This window comes from Magnolia sinica, chromosome 11 (genome assembly GCF_029962835.1).
Source record: "Magnolia sinica isolate HGM2019 chromosome 11, MsV1, whole genome shotgun sequence".
Lineage (NCBI taxonomy): Eukaryota > Viridiplantae > Streptophyta > Magnoliopsida > Magnoliales > Magnoliaceae > Magnolia > Magnolia sinica.
In genome coordinates, this window is record NC_080583.1 from 15,208,616 (window position 1) to 15,216,964 (window position 8,349).

Here is an 8,349-nt window from a genome sequence, read left to right on the forward strand (position 1 = left end):
TTCCTGCAAACTGCATTTAATCCAGCGGTGCTGACAAAGTCATTGATGAGGTGGACCTTTCATAATATAGGAAATTTTTGTTTGCGGGATACGGATTCGTCATACATATCCTCAAGGATAATGTAGTCAACGGCTTCTCATCTCATTCATCTATTCCCTTATAAAAGAAAACGAGAGGTTATTACTCCGTGAAAATCACCCCAGCTTGAGGAACTGAGTCTGGAGTAGTCATGGCTTCCAAGAAGAAGGTGGTAGAAGAAGTCCCCAACTGGCTCCGTGTCTACGATGACGGCTCCGTCGATTGAACATGGACTGGGCCCACCCAAGCCAAGTTCTTGGTCACTCCTGTCCCACCATCAGAGTTGTTCATCGACGGGGTGGCCACTCGTGATGTGGTCATCAATCCCGATTCAGGCCTCTCCGTCCGAATCTACATACCTGAAGAGAAATGTAACGATGGTGTACAGCTTCCTGTGCTCCTTCACTTCCATGGCGGCGGCTTCTCTGTTACTCAAGCCGATTGGTACATATACCACCCGTTCTATACCAAGCTCATTGCATCAGCTCCAGCCATTTGTGTCTTGGTGAACTTGCGTTTAGCTCCAGAGCACCGGCTCCCTGATGCGATTGACTATGGTTACGTTGATTATCTACGTTTGGATACACCGAAAATATAAAATAGAAATAGAAATAAAATATTTCACTAGGCTGAATCACGTATAAAATACACTGTCCTTAAAGCATGATTCGCCCCCTTATCTACTGCTGATGGGTTATAGGCGAATTGCTTCCAGGATAAGACAAGCCTTATCTGGATCCAGCGTGTAGCAATCACAATAGGTCCACTATGGAACAATTTTAATGCAGCAGATTCCTTTTGGCAAACTCAGACAGTGGAGATGTTCTAAGTATGTTAGAATAGAGTAATGGATCGTATCTAATTTGATGGGAGAGATGGTGTGTTGAGATGATGAAATCGGACTGGAATGGTTCAGTTTATATAGGCATCAGGTATAACACCGTTGTTGTGTGGTATTCAATGGTCTAAAACGTTTGAAAAATGTTTCTGTCCGTTGCCCATTAATCCGAGATGTTTCTAATCGTCAGATCAGAAAATCTGACCGTTGGATCATCTTAGCCTGTCCGTTTTCGGACCATTGTGGCTTTCAAGGTAGCTATCCGTTTTTAGAAATGGCTGAACATTTCAGATTTAAGATCTGACTGTTCTTAGTCACTTATAAAATCTAGGCTCATTTCAGATTTTCAGATCCACACCACCCTACGACTCTGACCAGACCCATCGCACCGCAATCGCACCGAGGTTGCGACGAAGCGACCACTCTGCGACACGATGCACACATGTGAAGTGCAAAGTACGCCATCTAGTGCCACTACAGCCACACTGCCTCACTGCTCACGCCTGTGCCCGTGCCAGTGCTCGTGCCCGAGCCCGAGCCCGCGCGTGCGTGCGTGCGTGCATGTGTCCATGTTTCATCTCCTCTAAAAACTCCAAGTAAGAATACTCTTCACAAGTCCACATATAAACCACAAAAGTTTTCTTCTCATTTTTGATGTGGGACAAAGCACACATACTGCACTTTTTAATTCAAAAAATTCACAAAGCATTTTGGCGGGAAAATCTCAAAATTCTGAAAATTTTGAATTTTCATTATTATTATGATTTTTTTAAAACCATTGATATTCAACAATCCCCCACTAGTTTTTTAAAACAATGAAAACTCTGCTAGAATAATAATAGTTATTATGCATAAAGAAAGATATCTTGCGATTTGAATCATTCCTTAGTGTAAGTATTTTAAAGTTATTTCGAAATTTCTAGTTGCCGCAGTATTGAACCAGTTATTCCTATATGATATAACCGAAATACTACACACATAATAGCTCATGCATTAGGTGTTCCTTTATAATCTCGCTTAACACTTTTAATGGCCATGTGCTTATCCTGTTTCATGAACGATCTTGAGATAACTCTAACTCTCATGAGAAGCAGCACCACTTCTATGTTCATGTAGGTGAAATCCTTCCAATGTTTTCATTAAAACACTTGTCCCATTTGACTGAACTTCATTACGAGTTTAATACTCATCCCTCTTTTAAAACGGCCAACACTATCATCCTGGATGAGGTTATTAATTTATTTAGTGTCGAAACTTTTCACTTATCAGTAAATTGTTGTTACCCATTAAATTCAATATTTAGAGATTTTCTAATTTAGGGTTAAGTTTCTTTCACTTGTGAAACTTTAAGTAAAGAGTTTCAACCGCATCCCTCTAGATGTTGTCCTTACTACCTCTCTCGTTCGAGGTTTAGTAAAAAGATCAGCCAAATTATTACTTGACTTTACATATGAGATCGCAATGATTCCATCTTGAATCAATTGTCTTATATAGTCATGTCTCAAACTTATATGTCAGGACTTCCCATTATAGGTACCGCTATAGGCTCTCACTAGAGTGGCTTCACTATCACAATAAAGAGAAACAACCAGTATAGGCTTCACATAAAATGCGATTTCTAATAGAAGATCCCTTAACCACTCAGATTCTTTGTAGCAGCCAAAGCTATGAACTCAGATTCCATAGTTGAGTACGTTATACAAGTTTGTTTCTTTGATCCCCAAGATACAGCTACACCTCATAAGGTGAATATCTACCTTGTAGTGGACTTGTTATCCCATGCACTCGATATCCAACTTGCATCGGTATATCCTTCCAATACTACTGAAAATTCTGAGTAAAATAGCCCTAGTTTTCTAGTTTCTTTAAGATAACCTAAAACTCTACTTATTGCTTTCCAATGTTCAACACTTGGATTACTCGTAAACCTGCTTAGTTTACTCACAGCGTATGCTATATCCGGTCTTATGCATTACATTGCATACATGAGACTGCCTACAGCACTAGCATACTCTAGTTGTGCAACTGCTCTTCCACTATTTTCTTTTAACTTGATACTTGAATCAAACGGGGTCTTTGCCTCTTTATTTTTCAAGTGATTAGACTTGTTTATTATTTTCTCAATATAATGAGACTGACATAATGCAAAACCCCCACTATGTTTTTTAACTTTGATACCTAATATGGTATCCACTTGTCCAAGATCCTTCATTTTGAAAACTGAAAAAAGAAACTTTTTGGTTTTAGTTACACCTTCCATTTTATTACTGATTATTAACATATCATCCACATACAAACATATGATTACAACATAATCATTACATACTTTTGAATATATGCATTTATCAGCAATATTATGTTCAAAACCATAAGACAGAACTTTAGAATCAAATTTATCATGCCACTGTTTTGGTGCTTGCTTTAATCCATATAAAGACTTAACAAGTCTACATACTTTTCTTTCATTTCCTGGTAGAGCAAACCTTTCTGGTTGCTCCATGAAAACCTCTTCATCGAGATCACCATTCAGGAATGCTGTCTTCACGTCCATTTGATGGATATGAAGATGATAGATGGATGCTAGAGCGAATAAAATCCTAATCGATGTTATTCGACCTACTGGTGAATAAGTGTCAAAATAATCGATTCCTTCTTTCTGACGGAAACCCTTAGCAACTAATCTTTCCTTAAAGGTTTGAATTGTTCCATCTGTGTGATATTTTTTCTTAAATACTCACTTACAACCTCTTGGTTTAGAACCTAGAGGTAGATCTACCAATTCCCATATTTGGTTAGATATTATGGAATCCATTTCATCATTAATAGCTTCTTTCTAAAAGGCGGAGTCTCTTGAAGTCATAGCTTCACTAAAGGTTTTAGGTTTATTTTCTATAGTTAAAACCATATGTATTTTCCTAATCACTTTCTCTCTATCACCCTCAACTCGATGAAAAGAGAGTTGCTGAGAGTCTATTTAATCAGGATCAAAACTCTTTTCTACTCTTGCTCTTTGACTCCTACGAGGTTCACTAGGATTTTTCTCTTCTATTTGTGTTTCTTTTATAGTTTCATTAGGAGATTGAATCTCAACATTCTTTTTCTCCGTTAATACAGAATTCTCAAAGAACTCTATATCTCTAGACTCTATGATGATATTGGAGTCTAAGTCTAGAAGTCTATAGGCCTTACTATGTTGTGCATATCCTACAAGGACGCACTTGATAGCTCTTGGTCCTAATTTAGTTCTTTTAGGTTCTAGAGTTCTGCAGTATGCAAGATACCCCCACACTCTAAGATATCCTATGTTTGGTTTTCTTCCTTATCATATTTCGTATGGAGAGGTCTTGGTTTTCTTAGATGGAATTCGGTTTAAAACATGACTTGCAGCTAACAGTGCTTCTCCCCGTAGGTTTAATAACAAATGTGCTTGTATTAGCATTGAGTTGACCATTTCTACTAATGTCCTATTTTTTCTCTCTACTACACTATTTTGTTGTGGTGTATAAGGTCCTGTGCACTGATGTATTATGCCGTGTTCTTCACAATAGTTAGAAAATTTATTAGAGAAATATTCTCCTCCTCAGTCACTATGAAGGACTTTAATATTTTTATGTAATTAATTTTCTACTTCAGATTTATAGATCTTGAATGCATTAAATGTTTCATCTTTGATTTTAACAAATATACATATACATATCTTGAACAATCATCTATAAACATTATAAAGTACATTTTACCTCCACGGGTAAGAAAGCCATTTAGTTCACATATGTTAGTATGCACTAGGTCTAATATTTAAGATGATCTCTCAAAGTTAGGAAATGGTTTCTTAATTATTTTAGACCATATGCATACTTCACATTTATCTGTCTCTATCATTGTATGATATTAGGTCGTTCTTACCTATGAGTTTTATGCTACTGTAGCCAATATGGGTTAGTCTTCGATGCCATGGGGTTACAGACTCAATCATGTAAGCAGAAGAACTTTTTTTATTCAAAGATAATTTGATTATCCCATTACAAGCGTATCTCTTACCTACAAAGTTCTCATTCTTAAATAAGATCAGCTTGCCTGATTCAAACACAACCCTAATCTCAGGTTTGCTAAAGAGATCCACTAAAAAATGATTCCTCCTTATGTCTGAGACATGCAGTACGTTGGTTAGGATTACCTTCTTTCCAGAGGTAAAGAGTAATTCCACGGTTCCTTTTCCTGCAACTTTCAATCGTCCTTCATTTCCCATTTGAACCTCTTGACCATTGGTCTTGTCTTCATAGGTTTTAAAAGCAAATCGATCATTGCATACATGGACTGTGGCACCTGTATCACACCACCAACCAGGAATTTTCTCTTGAACTAGGTTCACCTTTGCAACCATGGATATGATTTCATCGTCTACTACATTAGCATCTTTCTTAGGCTTTTTTCAGGCCCTACAGACTCGGGCGCACAAAATGCCCGGTCTTACCGCAAACATGGCAAGCTCCCTTAAGTTTGCCATTTTTCATCTTTTGAGTTTTCTTGAATTTTCCTTGATCTTTGTTAGATTTAAGGGAATCAGCTTTCTCATAGGTATTATTTTGGGATGGTTGTTCTATTGCGTTCACCTTAGATGAGGATGCACCATTAGCGTCATCCTTTTTGTCTCGGTTACGGGATTCTTCTTCGATACGAAGATACTTCTAGATTTGTTACAGGGTGAACTCTTCAGATTTATGCAGTAGTTTCTTCCTGTAGTCTTTCCAGCTCAGAGGCAACTTTACGATTATAACTCCGACTTGAAAGGATTCAAGAAGATCGATTTTTATGACTTTTATTTTATTTACAATAAGTTGCAGTTCTTGGATTTGGGCAAGCAGCGGTAGATTGTCTACCATCATGAAGTTGAAATGCCTAACAATTAGAAATTTATGTGTACCTTCCTCTTCAGCCTTATATTTGTATTCCAGCGCGCTCCAAATTTCTTTCACTGATGTGGTCCCCGTGTACAAATCGTACAACCGATCCAAGAGAGCACTGGGGATGTGGCCACGACATAGCAGTTCATCTTCTTGTCGCTTAATTCTAGCAACAATCTGTTCTGGAGTGTCAGTGTCCTTTGCTTCAGGCAGAGGCTGGAGAGTCAGATCTAGGATGTAGAAGATCTTCAGAGCGGTCAGCAGAAATTTCAGTTTGTCTTGTCATCTAGTGAAATTTGAACCATCGAATCGGTCTAATCGGATCAGATCCTGGTTCATCAGTTTGATTGATGCAACACTTTCGGTGTCTATGGAATCAAGCTTTAAGTTTGTTGATTATCTATGTTTGGATACACCGAAAATATAAAAAATAAATAGAAATAAAATATTTCACTAGGTTGAATCATGTATAAAATACGCTGTCCTTAAAGCGTGATTCGCCCCCTTATCAACTGCGGATGGGTTACAGGCGAATTGCTTCCAGGCTAAGATAAGCCTTATCTGGATCCAGCGTGCAGCAATCACGATAGGTCCACTGTAGAACAATTTTAATGCACATATTCCTTCTGGCAGACTCAGACGGTGGAGATGTTCTAAGTATGTTAGAATGGAACAATGGATCGTATCTGATTTAATGGGAGAGATGGTGTGTTAAGATGATGAAATCGGACTGGAATGGTCCAGTTTATATAGGCATCATGTATAACACCGTTGCTCTGTGATATTCAATAGTCCAGAATGTTTGAAAAATGTTTATGGCCATTGTCCATTAATCCCAGACGTTTCTGGTCGTTAGATCAGAAAATCTGACCGTTGGATCATCTTAACTCATCCGTTTTCAGACCGTTGTGGCTTTCAAGGTAGCTATCTATTTTTAGAAATGGCTGGATGTTTTGGATTTAAGATCCGACTATTCTCAATCACCGATAAAACCTAGGCTTATTTCAGATTTTCAGATCCACACCGCCTTGATGCTCTGACCAGACCCATGCACTAGACCTATTGCACCATGATCGCACCAAGGTCGCGAGGGAGCGACTACTCTGCGACACGATGTGCACATGCGAAGTGCTAAGTGCGCTATCTAGCGCCACTACAGCCACACTGCCTCACTGCCCACGCCCTCGCCGACGCCTGTGCCCGTACCCTAGCCTGAGCCCGAGCGCGAGCGCGAGCAGGCGCGCATGCGTGCATGTGTTCCAGTGCTAAGCACTGGAACACGCAACTCGTGTTTCATCTCCTCCAAAAACTCCAAGTAAGAATACTCTTCACAAGTCCACATATAAACCACAAAAGTTTTCTTCTCATTTCCGATGTGGGACAAAGCACACACACCGCACTTTTTAATTCAAAAAATTCAAAAAGCGTTTTGGCGGGAAAATCCTGAAATTTTGAAAATTTTGAATTTTCATTTTTTTTTTTTTTTTTTTAAAAACCATTGATATTCAACAGGTTATGTAGCCCTGTCGTGGCTCCAGTCCTTGGCTAGAGCTGAGCTATCGAAGCCATGGCTTGGAACTCGAGCTAACTTCTCGCGGGTCTTCCTCATGGGCGACTCGTCTGGCGGGAACGTCATGCATGGAGTAATGGCACATGCAGGTAACGAAGATTTAGAACCGCTACGACTAGCCAGGGGAGTGCCAGTGCACCCTGGCTTGAGTGGAGCCGATCCGAGGTGGAGTTCCCTGGCTCGACATTCCTTACACTAGAGATGATTGACAAGTTCTTAGCTTTGGCATTGCTAGTTGGCAACACTAAGGACCATCCGATCACATGTCCTATGGGGCCCATGGCCCCACCCATTGGAGGGTTACGGAGATGAAGAGGAGTGGTAAGGATGTAAATATGGTTTTTAGCCTGGGCATGGACCATTGCTTCCACCTCAACAACATTGCAATCGACTGGGATTTGAATACGGCCATGTTGGAAATTATACAGATTAATATAATTTCTATATTATGTGGAAATCAAAAAATAAAAAATTAACTTGAAATATGGACATGCTGAAGCACGTCTGAAACGGTGTCTTTAAAGCGTTATTTGCCCCTACTCAAGTAAATTGAGTATGCTGATAGGTTACAGGAAAACTGCTTCTAGGATACGACAAGCCTGGTGTGGATCTGCGTTCAGCAAACACGAAGGCTCACCAAATAGAACTCTGTTACACATTCTGGCAGAAATAGAAAAGAAAAATCCCAGAAGAAAAGAGAGAAGAAGAATATTTAAATTAGACCACTGCACTGGTCAGTTCTTCAGCCACTGGTTCAGTTGTACCTTCTAGATTACACCGTTGGTCTGTTCTTCAAGCAAAGGTTCGATCCTTGCTGTCTTGCTGGAATAACTGGAGTATGGGAGAGGAGTAGTGGGTTGTCTCAGTTCGTATGGGTCTACTGGAGTGGGTTGAGAGATGGTTTGGAAACCCATCCAGGCTGTCGCGCCCCAAATTCGGAAACCGAGCTTACAAAATTCCC

General features: G+C 39.5%; 1 pseudogene; it reads left to right on the forward strand.

Annotated features, from left to right (window-relative positions):
* The first annotated feature begins 212 nt into the window (after positions 1-212).
* Positions 213-7,864, forward strand: LOC131218028 (tuliposide A-converting enzyme 2, chloroplastic-like; annotated as a pseudogene).
* Positions 7,865-8,349: the final 485 nt, after the last annotated feature.